Raw genomic sequence first — 25,900 nt, 5'->3', positions numbered from 1 at the left:
TCACTGTCTTCTATTGCCACTGTACTGCTGGAATCAGTAGTACTTCCGTCCATCACCAGTGTATAACATAGTATATAGCATTGTCTTCTATTGCCACTGTACTGCCAGTCAGCTTGTACTGCTGGGATCAGTAGTACATCCGTCCATCACCAGTGTATAACATAATATATAGCATTGTCTTCTATTGCCACTGTACTGCTGGAATCAGTAGTACTTCCGTCCATCACCAGTGTATAATATAGTATATAGCACTGTCTTCTATTGCCACTGTACTGCTGGAATCAGTAGTACTTCCGTCCATCACCAGTGTATAACATAGTATATATCACTGTCTTCTATTGCCACTGTACTGCTGGGATCAGTAGTACTTCTGTCCATCACCAGTGTATAACATAGTATATAGCATTGTCTTCTATTGCCACTGTACTGCTGGGATCAGTAGTACTTCCGTCCATCACCAGTGTATAAAATAGTATATAGCATTGTCTTCTATTGCCACTGTACTGCCAGTCAGCTTGTACTGCTGGGATCAGTAGTACATCCGTCCATCACCAGTGTATAATATAGTATATAGCACTGTCTTCTATTGCCACTGTACTGCTGGGATCAGTAGTACATCCGTCCATCACCAGTGTATAATATAGTATATAGCACTGTCTTCTATTGCCAAATGTACTGCTGGGATCAGTAGTACTTCCGTCCATCACCAGTGTATAACATAGTATATAGCACTATCTTCTATTGCCACTGTACTGCTGGGATCAGTAGTACTTCCGTCCATCACCAGTGTATAACATAGTATATAGCACTGTCTTCTATTGCCACTGTACTGCTGGGATCAGTAGTACTTCCGTCCATCACCAGTGTATAACATAGTATAGAGCATTGTCTTCTATTGCCACTGTACTGCCAGTCAACTTGTACTGCTGGGATCAGTAGTACATCCGTCCATCACCAGTGTATAATATAGTATATAGCACTGTCTTCTATTGCCACTGTACTGCTGGGATCAGTAGTACTTCCGTCCATCACCAGTGTATAACATAGTATATAGCACTATCTTCTATTGCCACTGTACTGCTGGGATCAGTAGTACTTCCGTCCATCACCAGTGTATAATATAGTATATAGCACTGTCTTCTATTGCCACTGTACTGCTGGGATCAGTAGTACTTCCGTCCATCACCAGTGTATAAAATAGTAAATAGCACTGTCTTCTATTGCCACTGTACTGCTGGGATCAGTAGTACTTCCGTCCATCACCAGTGTATAACATAGTATATAGCACTGTCTTCTATTGCCACTGTACTGCTGGGATCAGTAGTACTTCCGTCCATCACCAGTGTATAACATAGTATATATCACTGTCTTCTATTGCCACTGTACTGCTGGAATCAGTAGTACTTCCGTCCATCACCAGAGTATAACATAGTATATAGCATTGTCTTCTATTGCCACTGTACTGCCAGTCAGCTTGTACTGCTGGGATCAGTAGTACATCCGTCCATCACCAGTGTATAACATAGTATATAGCATTGTCTTCTATTGCCACTGTACTGCTGGATTCAGTAGTACTTCCGTCCATCACCAGTGTATAATATAGTATATAGCACTGTCTTCTATTGCCACTGTACTGCTGGAATCAGTAGTACTTCCGTCCATCACCAGTGTATAACATAGTATATATCACTGTCTTCTATTGCCACTGTATTGCTGGGATCAGTAGTACTTCCGTCCATCACTAGTGTATAACATAGTATATAGCATTGTCTTCTATTGCCACTGTACTGCTGGGATCAGTAGTACTTCCATCCATCACCAGTTTATAACATACTATATAGCACTGTCTTCTATTGCCACTGTACTGCTGGGATCAGTAGTACTTCCGTCCATCACCAGTGTATAACATAGTATATATCACTGTCTTCTATTGCCACTGTACTGCTGGAATCAGTAGTACTTCCGTCCATCACCAGTGTATAACATAGTATATAGCATTGTCTTCTATTGCCACTGTACTGCCAGTCAGCTTGTACTGCTGGGATCAGTAGTACATCCGTCCATCACCAGTGTATAACATAATATATAGCATTGTCTTCTATTGCCACTGTACTGCTGGAATCAGTAGTACTTCCGTCCATCACCAGTGTATAATATAGTATATAGCACTGTCTTCTATTGCCACTGTACTGCTGGAATCAGTAGTACTTCCGTCCATCACCAGTGTATAACATAGTATATATCACTGTCTTCTATTGCCACTGTACTGCTGGGATCAGTAGTACTTCTGTCCATCACCAGTGTATAACATAGTATATAGCATTGTCTTCTATTGCCACTGTACTGCTGGGATCAGTAGTACTTCCGTCCATCACCAGTGTATAACATAGTATATAGCATTGTCTTCTATTGCCACTGTACTGCCAGTCAGCTTGTACTGCTGGGATCAGTAGTACATCCGTCCATCACCAGTGTATAATATAGTATATAGCACTGTCTTCTATTGCCACTGTACTGCTGGGATCAGTAGTACATCCGTCCATCACCAGTGTATAATATAGTATATAGCACTGTCTTCTATTGCCAAATGTACTGCTGGGATCAGTAGTACTTCCGTCCATCACCAGTGTATAACATAGTATATAGCACTATCTTCTATTGCCACTGTACTGCTGGGATCAGTAGTACTTCCGTCCATCACCAGTGTATAACATAGTATATAGCACTGTCTTCTATTGCCACTGTACTGCTGGGATCAGTAGTACTTCCGTCCATCACCAGTGTATAACATAGTATAGAGCATTGTCTTCTATTGCCACTGTACTGCCAGTCAACTTGTACTGCTGGGATCAGTAGTACATCCGTCCATCACCAGTGTATAATATAGTATATAGCACTGTCTTCTATTGCCACTGTACTGCTGGGATCAGTAGTACTTCCGTCCATCACCAGTGTATAACATAGTATATAGCACTATCTTCTATTGCCACTGTACTGCTGGGATCAGTAGTACTTCCGTCCATCACCAGTGTATAATATAGTATATAGCACTGTCTTCTATTGCCACTGTACTGCTGGGATCAGTAGTACTTCCGTCCATCACCAGTGTATAACATAGTATATAGCATTGTCTTCTATTGCCACTGTACTGCCAGTCAGCTTGTACTGCTGGGATCAGTAGTACATCCGTCCATCACCAGCGTATAATATAGTATATAGCACTGTCTTCTATTGCCACTGTACTGCTGGGATCAGTAGTACTTCCATCCATCACCAGTGTAAAACATAGTATATAGCACTGTCTTCTATTGCCACTGTACTGCTGGGATCAGTAGTACTTCCGTCCATCACCAGTGTATAACATTACATAGTATATAGCATTGTCTTCTATTGCCACTGTACTGCCAGTCAGCTTGTACTGCTGGGATCAGTAGTACATCCGTCCATCACCAGTGTATAATATAGTATATAGCACTGTCTTCTATTGCCACTGTACTGCTGGGATCAGTAGTACTTCCGTCCATCACCAGTGTATAACATAGTATATAGCACTGTCTTCTATTGCCACTGTACTGCTGGGATCAGTAGTACTTCCGTCCATCACCAGTGTATAACATAGTATATAGCACTGTCTTCTATTGCCACTGTACTGCCAGTCAGCTTGTACTGCTGGGATCAGTAGTACATCCGTCCATCACCAGTGTATAATATAGTATATAGCACTGTCTTCTATTGCCACTGTACTGCTGGGATCAGTAGTACATCCGTCCATCACCAGTGTATTACATAGTATATAGCACTGTCTTCTATTGCCACTGTACTGCTGGGATCAGTAGTACATCCGTCCATCACCAGTGTATAACATAGTATATAGCACTGTCTTCTATTGCCACTGTACTGCTGGAATCAGTAGTACTTCTGTCCATCACCAGTGTATAATATAGTATATAGCACTGTCTTCTATTGCCACTGTACTGCTGGAATCAGTAGTACTTCCGTCCATCACCAGTGTATAACATAGTATATATCACTGTCTTCTATTGCCACTGTACTGCTGGGATCAGTAGTACTTCCGTCCATCACTAGTGTATAACATAGTATATATCACTGTCTTCTATTGCCACTGTACTGCTGGAATCAGTAGTACTTCCGTCCATCACCAGTGTATAACATAGTATATAGCATTGTCTTCTATTGCCACTGTACTGCTGGAATCAGTAGTACTTCCGTCCATCACCAGTGTATAATATAGTATATAGCACTGTCTTCTATTGCCACTGTACTGCTGGAATCAGTAGTACTTCCGTCCATCATCAGTGTATAACATAGTATATATCACTGTCTTCTATTGCCACTGTACTGCTGGGATCAGTAGTACTTCCGTCCATCACCAGTGTATAACATAGTATATAGCATTGTCTTCTATTGCCACTGTACTGCTGGGATCAGTAGTACTTCCGTCCATCACCAGTGTATAACATAGTATATAGCATTGTCTTCTATTGCCACTGTACTGCCAGTCAGCTTGTACTGCTGGGATCAGTAGTACATCCGTCCATCACTAGTGTATAATATAGTATATAGCACTGTCTTCTATTGCCACTGTACTGCTGGGATCAGTAGTACTTCCGTCCATCACCAGTGTATAACATAGTATATAGCACTATCTTCTATTGCCACTGTACTGCTGGGATCAGTAGTACTTCCGTCCATCACCAGTGTATAATATAGTATATAGCACTGTCTTCTATTGCCACTGTACTGCTGGGATCAGTAGTACTTCCGTCCATCACCAGTGTATAACATAGTATATAGCACTGTCTTCTATTGCCACTGTACTGCTGGGATCAGTAGTACTTCCGTCCATCACCAGTGTATAACATAGTATATAGCACTGTCTTCTATTGCCACTGTACTGCTGGGATCAGTAGTACATCCGTCCATCACCAGTGTATAACATAGTATATAGCACTGTCTTCTATTGCCACTGTACTGCTGGAATCAGTAGTACTTCCGTCCATCACCAGTGTATAATATAGTATATAGCACTGTCTTCTATTTCCACTGTACTGCTGGAATCAGTAGTACTTCCGTCCATCACCAGTGTATAACATAGTATATATCACTGGCTTCTATTGCCACTGTACTGCTGGGATCAGTAGTACTTCCGTCCATCACCAGTGTATAACATAGTATATATCACTGTCTTCTATTGCCACTGTACTGCTGGAATCAGTAGTACTTCCGTCCATCACCAGTGTATAACATAGTATATAGCATTGTCTTCTATTGCCACTGTACTGCCAGTCAGCTTGTACTGCTGGGATCAGTAGTACATCCGTCCATCACCAGTGTATAACATAGTATATAGCATTGTCTTCTATTGCCACTGTACTGCTGGATTCAGTAGTACTTCCGTCCATCACCAGTGTATAATATAGTATATAGCACTGTCTTCTATTGCCACTGTACTGCTGGAATCAGTAGTACTTCCGTCCATCACCAGTGTATAACATAGTATATATCACTGTCTTCTATTGCCACTGTATTGCTGGGATCAGTAGTACTTCCGTCCATCACTAGTGTATAACATAGTATATAGCATTGTCTTCTATTGCCACTGTACTGCTGGGATCAGTAGTACTTCCATCCATCACCAGTTTATAACATACTATATAGCACTGTCTTCTATTGCCACTGTACTGCTGGGATCAGTAGTACTTCCGTCCATCATCAGTGTATAACATAGTATATATCACTGTCTTCTATTGCCACTGTACTGCTGGAATCAGTAGTACTTCCGTCCATCACCAGTGTATAACATAGTATATAGCATTGTCTTCTATTGCCACTGTACTGCCAGTCAGCTTGTACTGCTGGGATCAGTAGTACATCCGTCCATCACCAGTGTATAACATAATATATAGCATTGTCTTCTATTGCCACTGTACTGCTGGAATCAGTAGTACTTCCGTCCATCACCAGTGTATAATATAGTATATAGCACTGTCTTCTATTGCCACTGTACTGCTGGAATCAGTAGTACTTCCGTCCATCACCAGTGTATAACATAGTATATATCACTGTCTTCTATTGCCACTGTACTGCTGGGATCAGTAGTACTTCTGTCCATCACCAGTGTATAACATAGTATATAGCATTGTCTTCTATTGCCACTGTACTGCTGGGATCAGTAGTACTTCCGTCCATCACCAGTGTATAACATAGTATATAGCATTGTCTTCTATTGCCACTGTACTGCCAGTCAGCTTGTACTGCTGGGATCAGTAGTACATCCGTCCATCACCAGTGTATAATATAGTATATAGCACTGTCTTCTATTGCCACTGTACTGCTGGGATCAGTAGTACATCCGTCCATCACCAGTGTATAATATAGTATATAGCACTGTCTTCTATTGCCACTGTACTGCTGGGATCAGTAGTACTTCCGTCCATCACCAGTGTATAACATAGTATATAGCACTATCTTCTATTGCCACTGTACTGCTGGGATCAGTAGTACTTCCGTCCATCACCAGTGTATAACATAGTATATAGCACTGTCTTCTATTGCCACTGTACTGCTGGGATCAGTAGTACTTCCGTCCATCACCAGTGTATAACATAGTATAGAGCATTGTCTTCTATTGCCACTGTACTGCCAGTCAACTTGTACTGCTGGGATCAGTAGTACATCCGTCCATCACCAGTGTATAATATAGTATATAGCACTGTCTTCTATTGCCACTGTACTGCTGGGATCAGTAGTACTTCCGTCCATCACCAGTGTATAACATAGTATATAGCACTATCTTCTATTGCCACTGTACTGCTGGGATCAGTAGTACTTCCGTCCATCACCAGTGTATAATATAGTATATAGCACTGTCTTCTATTGCCACTGTACTGCTGGGATCAGTAGTACTTCCGTCCATCACCAGTGTATAAAATAGTATATAGCACTGTCTTCTATTGCCACTGTACTGCTGGGATCAGTAGTACTTCCGTCCATCACCAGTGTATAACATAGTATATAGCACTGTCTTCTATTGCCACTGTACTGCTGGGATCAGTAGTACATCCGTCCATCACCAGTGTATAACATAGTATATAGCACTGTCTTCTATTGCCACTGTACTGCTGGAATCAGTAGTACTTCCGTCCATCACCAGTGTATAATATAGTATATGGCACTGTCTTCTATTTCCACTGTACTGCTGGGATCAGTAGTACTTCCGTCCATCACCAGTGTATAACATAGTATATAGCACTATCTTCTATTGCCACTGTACTGCTGGGATCAGTAGTACTTCCGTCCATCACCAGTGTATAATATAGTATATAGCACTGTCTTCTATTGCCACTGTACTGCTGGGATCAGTAGTACTTCCGTCCATCACCAGTGTATAAAATAGTATATAGCACTGTCTTCTATTGCCACTGTACTGCTGGGATCAGTAGTACTTCCGTCCATCACCAGTGTATAACATAGTATATAGCACTGTCTTCTATTGCCACTGTACTGCTGGGATCAGTAGTACATCCGTCCATCACCAGTGTATAACATAGTATATAGCACTGTCTTCTATTGCCACTGTACTGCTGGAATCAGTAGTACTTCCGTCCATCACCAGTGTATAATATAGTATATGGCACTGTCTTCTATTTCCACTGTACTGCTGGAATCAGTAGTACTTCCGTCCATCACCAGTGTATAACATAGTATATATCACTGTCTTCTATTGCCACTGTACTGCTGGGATCAGTAGTACTTCCGTCCATCACCAGTGTATAACATAGTATATATCACTGTCTTCTATTGCCACTGTACTGCTGGAATCAGTAGTACTTCCGTCCATCACCAGTGTATAACATAGTATATAGCATTGTCTTCTATTGCCACTGTACTGCCAGTCAGCTTGTACTGCTGGGATCAGTAGTACATCCGTCCATCACCAGTGTATAACATAGTATATAGCATTGTCTTCTATTGCCACTGTACTGCTGGATTCAGTAGTACTTCCGTCCATCACCAGTGTATAATATAGTACATAGCACTGTCTTCTATTGCCACTGTACTGCTGGAATCAGTAGTACTTCCGTCCATCACCAGTGTATAACATAGTATATATCACTGTCTTCTATTGCCACTGTATTGCTGGGATCAGTAGTACTTCCGTCCATCACTAGTGTATAACATAGTATATAGCATTGTCTTCTATTGCCACTGTACTGCTGGGATCAGTAGTACTTCCATCCATCACCAGTTTATAACATACTATATAGCACTGTCTTCTATTGCCACTGTACTGCTGGGATCAGTAGTACTTCCGTCCATCACCAGTGTATAACATAGTATATATCACTGTCTTCTATTGCCACTGTACTGCTGAAATCAGTAGTACTTCCGTCCATCACCAGTGTATAACATAGTATATAGCATTGTCTTCTATTGCCACTGTACTGCCAGTCAGCTTGTACTGCTGGGATCAGTAGTACATCCGTCCATCACCAGTGTATAACAAAATATATAGCATTGTCTTCTATTGCCACTGTACTGCTGGAATCAGTAGTACTTCCGTCCATCACCAGTGTATAATATAGTATATAGCACTGTCTTTTATTGCCACTGTACTGCTGGAATCAGTAGTACTTCCGTCCATCACCAGTGTATAACATAGTATATATCACTGTCTTCTATTGCCACTGTACTGCTGGGATCAGTAGTACTTCTGTCCATCCCAGTGTATAACATAGTATATAGCATTGTCTTCTATTGCCACTGTACTGCTGGGATCAGTAGTACTTCCGTCCATCACCAGTGTATAACATAGTATATAGCATTGTCTTCTATTGCCACTGTACTGCCAGTCAGCTTGTACTGCTGGGATCAGTAGTACATCCGTCCATCACCAGTGTATAATATAGTATATAGCACTGTCTTCTATTGCCACTGTACTGCTGGGATCAGTAGTACATCCGTCCATCACCAGTGTATAATATAGTATATAGCACTGTCTTCTATTGCCACTGTACTGCTGGGATCAGTAGTACTTCCGTCCATCACCAGTGTATAACATAGTATATAGCACTATCTTCTATTGCCACTGTACTGCTGGGATCAGTAGTACTTCCGTCCATCACCAGTGTATAACATAGTATATAGCACTGTCTTCTATTGCCACTGTACTGCTGGGATCAGTAGTACTTCCGTCCATCACCAGTGTATAACATAGTATAGAGCATTGTCTTCTATTGCCACTGTACTGCCAGTCAACTTGTACTGCTGGGATCAGTAGTACATCCGTCCATCACCAGTGTATAATATAGTATATAGCACTGTCTTCTATTGCCACTGTACTGCTGGGATCAGTAGTACTTCCGTCCATCACCAGTGTATAACATAGTATATAGCACTATCTTCTATTGCCACTGTACTGCTGGGATCAGTAGTACTTCCGTCCATCACCAGTGTATAATATAGTATATAGCACTGTCTTCTATTGCCACTGTACTGCTGGGATCAGTAGTACTTCCGTCCATCACCAGTGTATAAAATAGTATATAGCACTGTCTTCTATTGCCACTGTACTGCTGGGATCAGTAGTACTTCCGTCCATCACCAGTGTATAACATAGTATATAGCACTGTCTTCTATTGCCACTGTACTGCTGGGATCAGTAGTACATCCGTCCATCACCAGTGTATAACATAGTATATAGCACTGTCTTCTATTGCCACTGTACTGCTGGAATCAGTAGTACTTCCGTCCATCACCAGTGTATAATATAGTATATGGCACTGTCTTCTATTTCCACTGTACTGCTGGGATCAGTAGTACTTCCGTCCATCACCAGTGTATAACATAGTATATAGCACTATCTTCTATTGCCACTGTACTGCTGGGATCAGTAGTACTTCCGTCCATCACCAGTGTATAATATAGTATATAGCACTGTCTTCTATTGCCACTGTACTGCTGGGATCAGTAGTACTTCGGTCCATCACCAGTGTATAAAATAGTATATAGCACTGTCTTCTATTGCCACTGTACTGCTGGGATCAGTAGTACTTCCGTCCATCACCAGTGTATAACATAGTATATAGCACTGTCTTCTATTGCCACTGTACTGCTGGGATCAGTAGTACATCCGTCCATCACCAGTGTATAACATAGTATATAGCACTGTCTTCTATTGCCACTGTACTGCTGGAATCAGTAGTACTTCCGTCCATCACCAGTGTATAATATAGTATATGGCACTGTCTTCTATTTCCACTGTACTGCTGGAATCAGTAGTACTTCCGTCCATCACCAGTGTATAACATAGTATATATCACTGTCTTCTATTGCCACTGTACTGCTGGGATCAGTAGTACTTCCGTCCATCACCAGTGTATAACATAGTATATATCACTGTCTTCTATTGCCACTGTACTGCTGGAATCAGTAGTACTTCCGTCCATCACCAGTGTATAACATAGTATATAGCATTGTCTTCTATTGCCACTGTACTGCCAGTCAGCTTGTACTGCTGGGATCAGTAGTACATCCGTCCATCACCAGTGTATAACATAGTATATAGCATTGTCTTCTATTGCCACTGTACTGCTGGATTCAGTAGTACTTCCGTCCATCACCAGTGTATAATATAGTACATAGCACTGTCTTCTATTGCCACTGTACTGCTGGAATCAGTAGTACTTCCGTCCATCACCAGTGTATAACATAGTATATATCACTGTCTTCTATTGCCACTGTATTGCTGGGATCAGTAGTACTTCCGTCCATCACTAGTGTATAACATAGTATATAGCATTGTCTTCTATTGCCACTGTACTGCTGGGATCAGTAGTACTTCCATCCATCACCAGTTTATAACATACTATATAGCACTGTCTTCTATTGCCACTGTACTGCTGGGATCAGTAGTACTTCCGTCCATCACCAGTGTATAACATAGTATATATCACTGTCTTCTATTGCCACTGTACTGCTGGAATCAGTAGTACTTCCGTCCATCACCAGTGTATAACATAGTATATAGCATTGTCTTCTATTGCCACTGTACTGCCAGTCAGCTTGTACTGCTGGGATCAGTAGTACATCCGTCCATCACCAGTGTATAACATAATATATAGCATTGTCTTCTATTGCCACTGTACTGCTGGAATCAGTAGTACTTCCGTCCATCACCAGTGTATAATATAGTATATAGCACTGTCTTCTATTGCCACTGTACTGCTGGAATCAGTAGTACTTCCGTCCATCACCAGTGTATAACATAGTATATATCACTGTCTTCTATTGCCACTGTACTGCTGGGATCAGTAGTACTTCTGTCCATCACCAGTGTATAACATAGTATATAGCATTGTCTTCTATTGCCACTGTACTGCTGGGATCAGTAGTACTTCCGTCCATCACCAGTGTATAACATAGTATATAGCATTGTCTTCTATTGCCACTGTACTGCCAGTCAGCTTGTACTGCTGGGATCAGTAGTACATCCGTCCATCACCAGTGTATAATATAGTATATAGCACTGTCTTCTATTGCCACTGTACTGCTGGGATCAGTAGTACATCCGTCCATCACCAGTGTATAATATAGTATATAGCACTGTCTTCTATTGCCACTGTACTGCTGGGATCAGTAGTACTTCCGTCCATCACCAGTGTATAACATAGTATATAGCACTGTCTTCTATTGCCACTGTACTGCTGGGATCAGTAGTACTTCCGTCCATCACCAGTGTATAACATAGTATATAGCACTGTCTTCTATTGCCACTGTACTGCTGGGATCAGTAGTACTTCCGTCCATCACCAGTGTATAACATAGTATAGAGCATTGTCTTCTATTGCCACTGTACTGCCAGTCAACTTGTACTGCTGGGATCAGTAGTACATCCGTCCATCACCAGTGTATAATATAGTATATAGCACTGTCTTCTATTGCCACTGTACTGCTGGGATCAGTAGTACTTCCGTCCATCACCAGTGTATAACATAGTATATAGCACTATCTTCTATTGCCACTGTACTGCTGGGATCAGTAGTACTTCCGTCCATCACCAGTGTATAATATAGTATATAGCACTGTCTTCTATTGCCACTGTACTGCTGGGATCAGTAGTACTTCCGTCCATCACCAGTGTATAAAATAGTATATAGCACTGTCTTCTATTGCCACTGTACTGCTGGGATCAGTAGTACTTCCGTCCATCACCAGTGTATAACATAGTATATAGCACTGTCTTCTATTGCCACTGTACTGCTGGGATCAGTAGTACATCCGTCCATCACCAGTGTATAACATAGTATATAGCACTGTCTTCTATTGCCACTGTACTGCTGGAATCAGTAGTACTTCCGTCCATCACCAGTGTATAATATAGTATATGGCACTGTCTTCTATTTCCACTGTACTGCTGGGATCAGTAGTACTTCCGTCCATCACCAGTGTATAACATAGTATATAGCACTATCTTCTATTGCCACTGTACTGCTGGGATCAGTAGTACTTCCGTCCATCACCAGTGTATAATATAGTATATAGCACTGTCTTCTATTGCCACTGTACTGCTGGGATCAGTAGTACTTCCGTCCATCACCAGTGTATAAAATAGTATATAGCACTGTCTTCTATTGCCACTGTACTGCTGGGATCAGTAGTACTTCCGTCCATCACCAGTGTATAACATAGTATATAGCACTGTCTTCTATTGCCACTGTACTGCTGGGATCAGTAGTACATCCGTCCATCACCAGTGTATAACATAGTATATAGCACTGTCTTCTATTGCCACTGTACTGCTGGAATCAGTAGTACTTCCGTCCATCACCAGTGTATAATATAGTATATGGCACTGTCTTCTATTTCCACTGTACTGCTGGAATCAGTAGTACTTCCGTCCATCACCAGTGTATAACATAGTATATATCACTGTCTTCTATTGCCACTGTACTGCTGGGATCAGTAGTACTTCCGTCCATCACCAGTGTATAACATAGTATATATCACTGTCTTCTATTGCCACTGTACTGTTGGAATCAGTAGTACTTCAGTCCATCACCAGTGTATAACATAGTATATAGCATTGTCTTCTATTGCCACTGTACTGCCAGTCAGCTTGTACTGCTGGGATCAGTAGTACATCCGTCCATCACCAGTGTATAACATAGTATATAGCATTGTCTTCTATTGCCACTGTACTGCTGGATTCAGTAGTACTTCCGTCCATCACCAGTGTATAATATAGTACATAGCACTGTCTTCTATTGCCACTGTACTGCTGGAATCAGTAGTACTTCCGTCCATCACCAGTGTATAACATAGTATATATCACTGTCTTCTATTGCCACTGTATTGCTGGGATCAGTAGTACTTCCGTCCATCACTAGTGTATAACATAGTATATAGCATTGTCTTCTATTGCCACTGTACTGATGGGATCAGTAGTACTTCCATCCATCACCAGTTTATAACATACTATATAGCACTGTCTTCTATTGCCACTGTACTGCTGGAATCAGTAGTACTTCCGTCCATCACCAGTGTATAATATAGTATATACCACTGTCTTCTATTTCCACTGTACTGCTGGAATCAGTAGTACTTCCGTCCATCACCAGTGTATAACATAGTATATATCACTGTCTTCTATTGCCACTGTACTGCTGGGATCAGTAGTACTTCCGTCCATCACCAGTGTATAACATAGTATATATCACTGTCTTCTATTGCCACTGTACTGCTGGAATCAGTAGTACTTCCGTCCATCACCAGTGTATAACATAGTATATAGCATTGTCTTCTATTGCCACTGTACTGCCAGTCAGCTTGTACTGCTGGGATCAGTAGTACATCCGTCCATCACCAGTGTATAACATAGTCTTCTATTGCCACTGTACTGCTGGATTCAGTAGTACTTCCGTCCATCACCAGTGTATAATATAGTATATAGCACTGTCTTCTATTGCCACTGTACTGCTGGAATCAGTAGTACTTCCGTCCATCACCAGTGTATAACATAGTATATATCACTGTCTTCTATTGCCACTGTATTGCTGGGATCAGTAGTACTTCCGTCCATCACTAGTGTATAACATATTATATAGCATTGTCTTCTATTGCCACTGTACTGCTGGGATCAGTAGTACTTCCATCCATCACCAGTTTATAACATACTATATAGCATTGTCTATTGCCACTGTACTGCCAGTCAGTGTGCGTGTACTGCTGGGATCAGTACAACCATAATGAAGAAATCCAGTGAAAGAGGGAGGGGCAAGGGAAGAGGTGTTTCCCCTGACGGTTCACGTAGAGGCCGCAGTGGAGCACCTAAGAAAACCCACTCAATACCACCGATGTGTGCCAGACAAACAACCCTCACTGATCCACAAGAGCAGGAACGGATAATGAATTGGATGACCTCTCAAGCATCCAGCAGCGGGTTAAGCAGCAGCAGCACCAGAACATCCTTGTTGTCACGCACGAGGTCCTCTGCCAGTTACAAGGAGCCAGTGGGCACAACGGTGACACAACCAGCAGCTACACCATGCACACAATGGCCGAATAACCAGTCTGAACAATTATTTCCGGACACAATGGCCTCTTCGGAGGAGCTATTCCCACTCCTACCCCCACAAACAATGGAACAGCCAGAAATGTTGTGCCCGGATTCACAACCATTGTGCGAGGTAAATGCACCACGCACTAAAATGCAAGGCGAGGACGAAGACACCCAAATCCCTGAGCAATGTGCGCAGGAATTTGAATTGCAGGAGGTCCACCAAGAACATCTTGAAGACATGGGAGTGAGGTGCGCAGAGGGTGTTCTGGGGAGCTCTAGTCCACTGCACACACACACAGTCACAGATGAGGAGATGGAAGAGGAGGTTTTGGACGATGTGGACACAGACCCGGATTATCGAGTACAACCTCGCTGTCGGGATAGCAGCAGTACAGATGAGTCTGCTGCAGAACCCACTGCTGCAAGAGTTCGCCGTGTGCCACAAAGTAGGCGGGGCGGGGTATTTCGGACACAACAGGCATAGCCGTAGAAGTGAGATGCCAAAGAGGCACGAAAGAAACTCGCCAGCAAAGCAGGAGCTCAAAAGTATGGGCTTTCTTCGACGACTGCAGGGAGGATGTTACCATGGTGATTTGCAAGGTGTGCAGGACCTGACTGAGCAGGGGGAAAAATATCAACAACCTCTCCACCACCAGCATGCGCCGCCACATGGTAGCCAAACATAGCACTCTGTGGTCAAACACGCAAGGCCAGGGTAGCGGCTCGCTTCCAGCCCCCAGCAACACTGCCTCCGTTGTCACCAGACCTTCCTCAGCAGCAGCCCAGCCATTACGTGGTACACAAACATCCGTAATAGACGACGATGTCAGTTTCCGCAACAGTCCTCTTGACGTTTCCCAGTCTTCAACGACTACGACAACAACAACCAACTGTCCTTCGGTGTGCGATCCTACGGTTCAGTTGTCTGTCCTGGAGATGTTAGAGCGCAAGAGAAAATTGCCAGCAAATGACCTCCGGGCCGTGGCACTAACAGCCAGCATAGCCAAGTTTGTGGCCTGCGAAATGCTGCCATATCGCGTGGTGGAGACAAACAGCTTCAAGCGCATGATGGCGCTGGCCATCCCACGTTACGTGGTTCCCAGCCGATACTATTTTGCGCGGTCTGCAGTGCCAGCGTTACATGAGCACGTGGTTAGCAAAATAACCAGAAGCTTGAAAAATGCCGTTGCCTGCAAGGTTCACCTCACCACAGACACCTGGACGAGTGCCTTTGGCCAGGGTCGATACATCTCCCTGACGGCACACTGGGTGAACCTTGTGGAGCCTGGCAGCGACTCCTCACCAGCTACGGTGCGGGTGTTGCCCACGCCGCAAACTGCTGGACCGGCGTCCCTCAGAGATAACAGCAGCACCTACCTCGACTCTGACTCCTTCTCCTCCAACTCCTCTCAAAGCGGTACCTCATCCGGCATCGGTAAGGTAACCCAGCAATAGGGTCGTGGAAGCAGTGCAGCACAGCTGTTGCCATGCGTCAGCAAGCCTTACTGAAGCTGATCTGCCTTGGATTTAAGCAGCACACAGGTGAAGAAATTTGGAAGGGAATCAAGGAACAGACCGATTTGTGGCTGGCACCGCTGGACCTGAAACCAGGCATGGTTGTGTGTGACAATGGGAGCAATCTCATTCGCGCTTTAAAGTTGGCTAAGCTGAGACACATCCCTTGCCTGGGACACGTTATGAACCTAGTTGTTCAGCGGTTCCTGAGGACATACCCAGGCGTGGCAGATCTTCTGCTGAAGGTGCGACGAGTGGCCAAATATTTCCGAAAGTCCAGTACCGCTTCGGAGGGACTCGCCAAGATGCAGGAGCGGTTCAATCTACCGAACCATCGCTTGGTGTGTGACGTACCCACGCACTGGAATTCGACGCTGCACATGCTAGCACGCTTTTGCGAGCAGAAGAGTGCAGTGGTCCAGTACATGACGGCGCAGTACCAAGGCGCATCTGGACAGCTACCAAGCTTCTGTGGATATGATTGGGCCACCATGTTGGACCTCTGCCAAGTCTTCCAAAATTTTGAGCAATCCACGTTGCTTGGAGCGGTGACAACTCTTCAGTCAGCATTACGATACCACTGCTGTGTTTGCTGAAAAAATCAATGCTGCAGATCAAGGAAGCCGCAGTCAGGATGCAAGTGGGGGAATCTCAAGAGGACAACGATCAGCGTGATGATGATACCAACATCAGGCAATCTGCCTCAGGAAACGCTGGTCCTCCCGGCAGCTATGCTAAAGAAGAGGACGAGGAACAGCTAGAGTTGGAGCAGGACTTGGACGCCCCCACTGCCGAGGGACAGAGCGGTGCACGTTAGACTTCCATGATTCAGCGGGAATGGACAGCAGAAGAAGACGAGGAAGAAGGTGGGCGACGGCGTGATGCTGGTGATGATGATGAGGGTGCGTCAAGCTCAGAAGAACATGATGAGGATTCTGTTAGAACTGTGGCAGACATGGCTCAATTCATGCTAGACTGCATCGAACGCGACCCGCGCGTTGTTCAAATTCTGGACGACGTGGATTACTGGGTTTATACCCTTCTGGATCCACGGTACAAAGACAATGTTCCCAAACTCATTGGAGAAACTGTCAGACAGGTCAAAATGGAAGAATACCAGCAGGCCCTTGTGGAGACATTAGAGAGGAGATTGACATCCTCCTCCTCTAGCCAATTCCACGCCGACAGACTGACTTCCGTAAACCCAGGACGAGGAGGGGAACAAAGAACGCAAGCTGCAGCTAGTGCCCACAAGGGAATGGTATCGGCAGTGTCCTTGGAGTGGCAAAATTTTCTGACACCCATGCAGCAGCCCACAGAACAGCAATCGCCCAGTTCCACCTACAACACCGCTCGCCTGCAGAAGATGATCAAAGACTACATGTCAGATGGCGTAGCCGTGTTGAACCATCCATCTGCACCCTTCAACTATTGGGTCTCTAAGCTACACACCTGACACGAACTGGCAATGTACGCAATAGAGGTGCTGGCTTGCCCGGCAGCCAGCGTTATGTCGGAACGCTGTTTCAGTGCTGCCGGAGGCATCGTCACAGATTGGCGTATCTGCCTCTCCACAGAAAATGCAGACCGTCTGACTCAAATTAAAATGAATCAATCCTGGATTTGGAAACGACTACGCAACACTCCCGGACCCCAACCAAGTAACATGAACAGTGAACATCTGTGATGGGTTAGCGTTTCCGGTCCCTGTTTATTGAACCTCTTATCTGTATTACATTTATGACTGCATGGCGACAAAATGCATTGCTATCCACACTCTTCTTGTCCTCATCCAAGGCCTGGGTTGTTGTGTCTCAAAGCGTGGCCTTCTCCTCCTGCGCCTCCTCCTGTTCCATCACGTGTGCTGCTGCTGGGTTAGCGTTGCCGGTCCCTTTTTACGGAACCTCTTATATGTATTACATTTATGACTGCATGGCGGCAAAATGCATTGCTATTTGCTATCCGCACGCTTCTTGTCCTCATGCAAGGCCTGGGTTGTTGTGTCTCAAAGCGTGGCCTTCTCCTCCTGCGCTTCCCTCCTCCTGTTTCATCACGTGTGCTGCTGCTGGGTTAGCGTTTCCGGTCCCTGTTTATTGAACCTCTCATCTGTATTACATTTATGACTGCATGGCGGCAAAATGCATTGCTATCCGCACACTTCTTGTCCTCATGCAAGGCCTGGGTTGTTGTGTCTCAAAGCGTGGCCTTCTCCTCCTGCGCCTCCTCCTGTTCCATCACGTGTGCTGCTGCTGGGTTAGCATTGCCGGTCCCTTTTTACGGAACCTCTTATCTGTATTACATTTATGACTGCATGGCGGCAAAATGCATTGCTATTTGCTATCCGCACGCTTCTTGTCCTCATGCAAGGCCTGGGTTGTTGTGTCTCAAAGCGTGGCCTTCTCCTCCTGCGCCGCCCTCCTCCTGTTCCATCACGTGTGCTGCTGCTGGGTTAGCGTTACCGGTCCCTTTTCCTGGAAATTCTTATCTGTATTACATTTTTACATTTTCCACATTTAAAAGACAGTTTTTCCTTTGAAACTTTACAATCAATTTTCTCAAAAACTATAAGCTCTTTTTCAAATGTTTTTTTTCCTCTTGTACCCACTCCCAAGGTGCACATACCCTGCAAATTTGGGGTATGTACCATGTAAGGAAGCTTTACAAAGCACGAAAGTTCGGGTCCCCATTGACTTGCATTATGTTCGGAGTTCGGCGCGAACACCCGAACATCGCGGCCATGTTCGGGGAACGTTCGCGAACCCGAACATCCAGGTGTTCACCCAACACTAATAATAAGGCAAGAGATAACTTGCCACCACACAGTGAGAGAGTGATCTTATCTCTTCATTCCTTAAGTTACCTCCTCTGTAGTTAAATTACCTCCTTTGTAGTTAATTTACCTCCTCTGTATTTTTTTTACACGCAGTTAATTAACAGCCTGTCTTTAACTTCTGGAGTTATTTTAAGGATTGAAGAGTTAAACTAAAGACAGAAGAGTTAACTTTAGGTTTGCTTGAGGTAAAATGTTTCCTGAATACAACATGCCTCATCACCATGGTGATAACTCTAGAAACGATATTAAAGACAGGAGATAAGCTTAGTGAATTGAGGCCATTGATTAAGAGTGTCTGAGAAAAAATATTGGTAGGTTTTTAGAAATCCATGCAGAACTGTCTCAGACATCTTAAGAAATCACTAGATAGTGCAGTTTCCTTCTTAAACTGGGGTAAAATAGGAGGAGTTAGGAAGGTTTCTTAGACAGTGAAGTGTGTGAGAGAGATTGCTGTTGCTGAGGTAACCAATACATCTGCTGTATTGCATCAATGTCCAGCACTGGAATGGTTAAGCACAGAACAGCTTCACAGGACACCTGGCAGCAGGGAGGAGGAGCAATTCACAAATCATGTCAAGTCTACATTGCTGCACAAGCTGTAGAAGTGCTATGAAGCACTTCTTAATCTGTGGCAGTTTAGGGATGGGTTTGCACTGTTCTTAACTGTAGTGCTGTTCTAGAAATTCATGCTAAACTGCCACTGTTAAGTAGGATTTAGGAATCTTCTAATTATCATGCAGAACTGCCCCCCTGCTGATTAGAAGCGCTATAAGTTGAATGAAAGTGCAGCATGCTGTGCGTTATACTGGGCTTTAGCTGTGTTAAACTGCTTGCACTTGCTCAGTGACTAGCCACATGGCTAATTAATATTCACTGCACTGTGGTGACGTAACCTGGACTCGTAGGTAGTGTTGTCCGGATCATGAATGAATCCTTCATTTGATCCAGATCTTTTTTGTGAGTCGAATCATCCGGGTCATCACAATGAATGATTCAGTTCACAGTGGCGGCATCACTGGATGATATCATGAAATAATTCCATTCCTAAAGCTGTCTAGAAGTGTTGGAAATATTAGGCCCAAGGATGGAGGACCTGAGTTGCAGTGTGTGTGCGTGTGTGTGTGTGTGTGTGTGTGCGTGTGTGTGGGAGGGAGGGGGGGTGAGCAAGAACAGTTGCAGTGTGGCTTGGTGCCAACTATCACAAGGGGAACTATTATTGCAATTGTTAAAAATATATGTGTATATCAATTAGTATAAATATCCAGAATTTTTTGTTAAAAAAAATTAAATTCCAACAGATTACTTGTGTGGTGGAGTGATCAAAGAGCGTCTTGGGCAGTGGGTCTTCTGTCCCTGAAGGAAAGCAGTTGCAGGAAAGCACTTTCAGCCAGAGGCGTATCAAGGCTGTATAGCGCCCATGGCAAACACCGAGTTTGCGCCCCCCCCAGCACTACTGCATCCCCCATGTCATCACCTCTGCATCTTGCATCTCCTGGTACTCGATCCCTCCGGTCTACCGTGCCCCCGCCTGCCATTTCTCTTTCCTTGCTATCAGTCTTTAGATTAGCGGCAAGAAGAGAGACAGAGAGGGTGCACACTTCCTTCCCAATGCACTTCAAATGTAGGAAGTGACTGATGACGTCACTTCCGCATGTGACGCGACGGGTAGACGGTGTGCGTACTCTGTCTCTCCTCTTGCCGCTAATCTAAAGTCTGATAGTAGGGACAGAGAAACAGCAGGTGGGGGCACGGGAGACCAGAGGCATCGAGCACCGAGGCGGGAGGCACAAGATGCGAATTGTGGAGGTGGCTGGCAGCATGGCCCCCATGGAAGGGGAGGGGCGCAGGGGACCGGAGGCATCTGGAACGGGCGGCACAAGATGCGGAGGTGGTGGGCAGCATGGGGGCAGGCATGGCGCCCATGGTGCACTGTCGCCCATGGCACTAGCCATGCCTGCACCCCTCTAGATCCGCCACTGCTTTCAGCACTGCCTGGCAAGGTGGATGTTTGAGGGATTCCTAGTGGCCTGTCTTAAGCACATTCTCCTTTCTGTGTGGACTTGCTGGGAGAGTGGCAGAAATGGAGTAGGAGGCAGAAGGGGAGTGGTGAGGACCATGCCCATTTATCCCAACCCAACCTTGGTGGAGGTATGAGGTGCTTTAATGTGTGCTGGTTACGAGTGTTTACAGAACCATAGTAGATAAACTAATCCTGGGAATACGCAATGAGGTTTTTTTTTGGCAGATTTACTTTCCAATCAATTTTCTGATAGTTTTTCCGATTGATTTTCTGATTGATTTTCCGATCTATTTCAATTCACTTCTATGGGAAAATCGATCAGAAAAATGATCAAAATCAGATCAAACCTGTCGAAAATTATCTATCCAGCCATCTATCTGCTGAAAAAACTCATGGTGTATTCTCAGCATGTCGGTCATTTTACAATGCTCCAATTATTGTGAAGGACAGCAAAGGCCTCTCATCCTATCTGTGTATGTATGTGAGATGTGGGAGGAAACTGGAGTACTGCAACTGGGGAAACTTATGCAAACACAGGGACAACATACACAAAGGGATGGCAGAAACGTTTGCCAGATGAACAGTTCCTGGCAAATAATGACTATGCACATTTTACAGCAAATTTTCATGGTAAAAGTTTGCGTTCATATTTAGCATTGAACTCAAAGGTTGCCAACTTCAGTGCTTAATAGCAAAGCCCACAAACATTCTAGAATTACCAAAACCAAATTTGCAGGGTATGTTAAGGAGAACTGTGGGAACAAAAGGAAAAAAAAAACATCTTTCAAAAAGACCTTGTAGTTTTTGAGAATATCGATTTTGAATATTTCAAAGAAAAAATGTTTTTTAAAGTCAGCAAAGTGACATTCTGCAGCATAACTCAGAATGTCATTGCTCTGGGGCTTGCCATACTTAGTATAGCAAGTCCAGGGCTGGGAATGGGATCAATGTGTGTGGTACTGTCCATCCATCATCAGGGCAGGGATTCTCCATCATTCATCGGGTATCAAGAGGATATGGCACTGGATCATTTCTGAGGACACTGTCATGCGAATAATGAAAGGTAAGTATTTATGGTTAATTAAGACCATTAACCACTTCAGTCTTCAGTCGTTTTTCACCTTATGCATCCGAGCAATTTTCACCTCCTATTCATTCGCCAATAACTTTATCACTAATTATCACAATCAATTGATCTATATCTTGTTTTTCCACCACTAATTAGGCTTTCTTTGGGTGGTACATTTTGCTAAGAATTATTTTTCCTACATGCATTTTAAAGGGAATATTAAGAAACAAAATGAAAAAAAAATATTTCTCAGTTTTCATCTATTTTAGCTTTAAAATAATACATGTTACCATAGTTAAAATCCACATATTTTATTTCCCCATTTGTTTCGGTTATTACACCATGTAACATTTGTCCATATTACAATGTATGCCACCAATATTTCACTATTTACAAGCTTATAATTAAAAAAATAATAGTAATATACCCTCTTCACATGCATATTAAAAAAGTTCAGACCCTTAGATAACTATTTTTTTTAATTGCATTTTTATTTTTTATTAAAAAAAATATTTATGTATTTTTTGGAGTGTGGAGGGTGAACAGTTAATTTTAAATGTGAAAAATTGTATTTATTTAAAAAAAATGTATGTAGATGTAGTTTTACTATTTGTCCACAAGATGGCCACAGTCAAAATGTTTGTTTTTAGCCCTGTAAGCAAGCACTCTCGCTTACAGGATGTGAAGGGAGGACGGGAAACTTTTTTTTCCTTTAGAAAGATCACGGCTTCTGAAAGAAGCCATCGGTCTTTCTAATGGTGACTTAGATCAATGAAGGGAACTGCATTCCCATTTATTGATCTCCGGGCTAACGAAGCACACAGTAGCATAGTAGCAGCCTTTAGGACGTAGCAGCTATGTCCAAAAGGTGAAAATGGTTATAGGACTTTTTTGTGGTTACCTTTTTATTTCATTTTAAGTCTTTGTGGAAATGAGTGTGGGAAATATTTTGGTGATAAAAGAAACCTTATCAAACGTGAGAGAACTCACACTGGTGAGCAACCACCTTCATGTGCTGAGTGTGGGAAATGTTTTGTACAGCATTTCCCACACTCAGCTCATGGATAGGGCTTCTCACCAGTGTTTGATCTCTCAGGTGTGACAAGGTCTGATTTCTGGTCAAACATTTCCCACACTCAGAACATGGATAGGGCTTTTCACCACTGTGATATTTCTTATGCATGACAAGGTTTGATTTGCTTCCAATCATTTCCCACTCTCAGACCATGAACAGGGCTTCTCGCCAGTGTGAGATCTCTCATGTATGACTAGGTATTGTTTATGACCAAAACATTACCCACACTTAGTGCATGAATAGGGCTTCTCACCAGTGCGTGACTTTTCATGTGTGACAATAACTGATTTCTGTGCAAATCATTTCCCCCACTCTCTCACCAGTGTGAGAGGGATAGTTCACACTCTGAATGCAAATTGAAACAAAGCATTTCCCACACTCAGAACATGGATAGGGCCTCTCACCAGTGTGTGATCTCTCATGTGTGACAAGGTCTGATTTCTGGGCAAAACATTTCCCACACTCAGAACATGAATTGGTCTTCTCACCAGTGTGAGATCTTTCATGTATTATAAGGATTTCTTCCTGACCAAAACATTTCCCACACTCAGCACATGCATAGGGCCTCTCACCAGTGTGTGAGGGCTAGTTCACACTCTGAACGCAAATCGCGATTGCAAACACGATTGCTATTTTTCATTGCAATTTTGCTGTAATTTGCGTTGTGATTCCCATTCAACAGAATGTGAATCACATTGCAATCATCCCCCAAAGCGCTGCATGCAGCATGTTTGTGATTTATGCAAATCGCAAATACTGCAGTGAGAATGATCCCATAGGGATACATTAGCAACAAGTGTGAACCGGCCCTGACCTCTCGTATGTGACAAGAATTGATTTCTGTACAAAAACATTTCCCACACTCACCACATGAATAGTGCTTCTCACCAGTGTGAGACGTCTCATGTCTGACCATCAGTGATTTAGGCCCAAGAAATTTCCCACACTCAGAACATGAATAGGGTGTATTCCCAGTGTGAAAGCCGCCATGTAAAACAAGCTCTGATTTGTGAGCAAAACATTTCCCACACTCAGCACATAAAAAGGGCTTCTCAGTAGTGTGTGATCTCTCATGTGTAACAAGTTGGAATTTCTGTGCAAAACATTTCCCACACTCAGTACACGAATATGGTTTCTCACCAGTTTGAGTTCTCTCATGCTTGACAAGGTTTCCTTTATCGCCAAAATATTTCCCACACTCTGAACATTTTCACAAAGACTTAAAGGGGAACTGAAGAGAGAGGTATATGGAGGCTGTCATGTTTATTTACTTTTAATCAATACCAGTTGCCTGGCAGCCCTGCTGGTCTATTTCTCTGCAGTAGTATCTGATTAAAACCAGAAACAAGCATGCAGCTAGTCTTGTCAGATCAGACTTATAAATATGAACCACTGAAACACCTGATCTGCTGCATTCTTGTTCAGGGGCTATGGCTAATAGTATTAGAGGCAGAGGATCAGCAGGGCTGCCAGGCAACTGGTATTGTCTAAAAGGAAATAAACATGACAGCCTCCATATACCTCTCTCTTCAGTTCCCCTTTAAAACAAAGTAAAAAGGCAACCATAAAAAAGTCCTTTAATGATCTTAATTAACCATAACTTTCCTTTCATTATTCACTTGACAGCATCCTCAGAAATGATCCAGTGCCATCATCTCAATACCCGATGAATTGACGGAGATGCATTGATCCCTGCCTTGATGACAGACAGGGCCACACACGTCTATCCCATTCCCAGCCCTGGACTTCCTGTACTAAGTATGGCAAGCCCCAGAGCAATGACATTCTGAATGCTGCTGCAAAATGTTGTTTTGCTGACTCTAAAAACATTTTTTTTCTTTTGAAATATTCAAAATCTATATTCTCAAAAATTATAAGATCTTTTTGAAAAAAAAAATCTTTTTTTTTCCTCTTGTTCCCAGAGTACTCCTTAGCAAACCCTGCAAATTTGGTGATTCAAGCATCTATGGGGGCTTTGGTATAAATCACTAAAATCGGAATAACATGATCCGTTACAAAGCAGATCTGTGAACAGCCCCATAGAATTGTATGGGCAGTGAGTTGACATGCAGAGATATTCTGGAACGCAACTGAGCTCTGTGAACTAGCCATCAGGCAGCAAAATAAAAGAAACTAAAACAGCCTTGTTGTTAATGTGTTTTGCACTGTATATACACATGTTTATCTTATCATGTCACATGTCACCTCGGGTACCCTTTAAATTCTGCGTGCTAGGCATGCTGGGAGATATTGCCTGTGGTATAAAATGGTGCTTATCAGGATCATTCTATTCTATGCAAGAGAGTCAAAATGGAAACAGTGTTCCCTAGCCCTACATTGGCCTCAATTCACTAAGTAGTTTAGACTAGTCTACTGATGGTTTTTAGTCTACTGATGGTTTGGTGTAATGTTTTTGACCTGTTTTTAGACCTGCTCTAAAACATTTGGTAATTAGGCCTGTAAAGCAGGGGAAATGATCAAAAGATGCAATTCACAAAGGCAAACAAGGAGTAACTGCGCCCACTTTTTCTGACAGAGATCAAACCAGCTGATTTCTGTCAGTACAGTAATTCTGTGAGGTATTTTAGACATGAGGATGGAACCTTTTGAATTAATTATGCAGGAGTTTAATTGTATCCAGATGAGAGCTCATCAGAGGAGAAGGATGTCAGTCATAGCTATTTGTTTGTGAATTGCTTCTTTTAATAATTTCCCCTGCTTTACCGATCTAATTACCAAATGTTTTAGACCAGGTCTAAAACAGGTCTAAAACATTCGGTAATTATTAGTGAATTCCCTCTTGATGC

General features: G+C 43.2%; 1 pseudogene; it reads right to left on the bottom strand.

The window, feature by feature from the left end:
• Nucleotides 1-25,900, bottom strand: part of LOC137562122 (zinc finger protein 850-like) — a 237,056-nt pseudogene that overhangs the window by 91,919 nt on the left and 119,237 nt on the right.

The sequence above is a fragment of the Hyperolius riggenbachi genome, chromosome 3 (genome assembly GCF_040937935.1).
Source record: "Hyperolius riggenbachi isolate aHypRig1 chromosome 3, aHypRig1.pri, whole genome shotgun sequence".
NCBI classification, from domain to species: Eukaryota; Metazoa; Chordata; class Amphibia; order Anura; family Hyperoliidae; genus Hyperolius; species Hyperolius riggenbachi.
The sequence above is the reverse complement of the archived record's forward strand: the minus strand, read 5'-3'. Positions and strand labels throughout refer to the sequence as shown.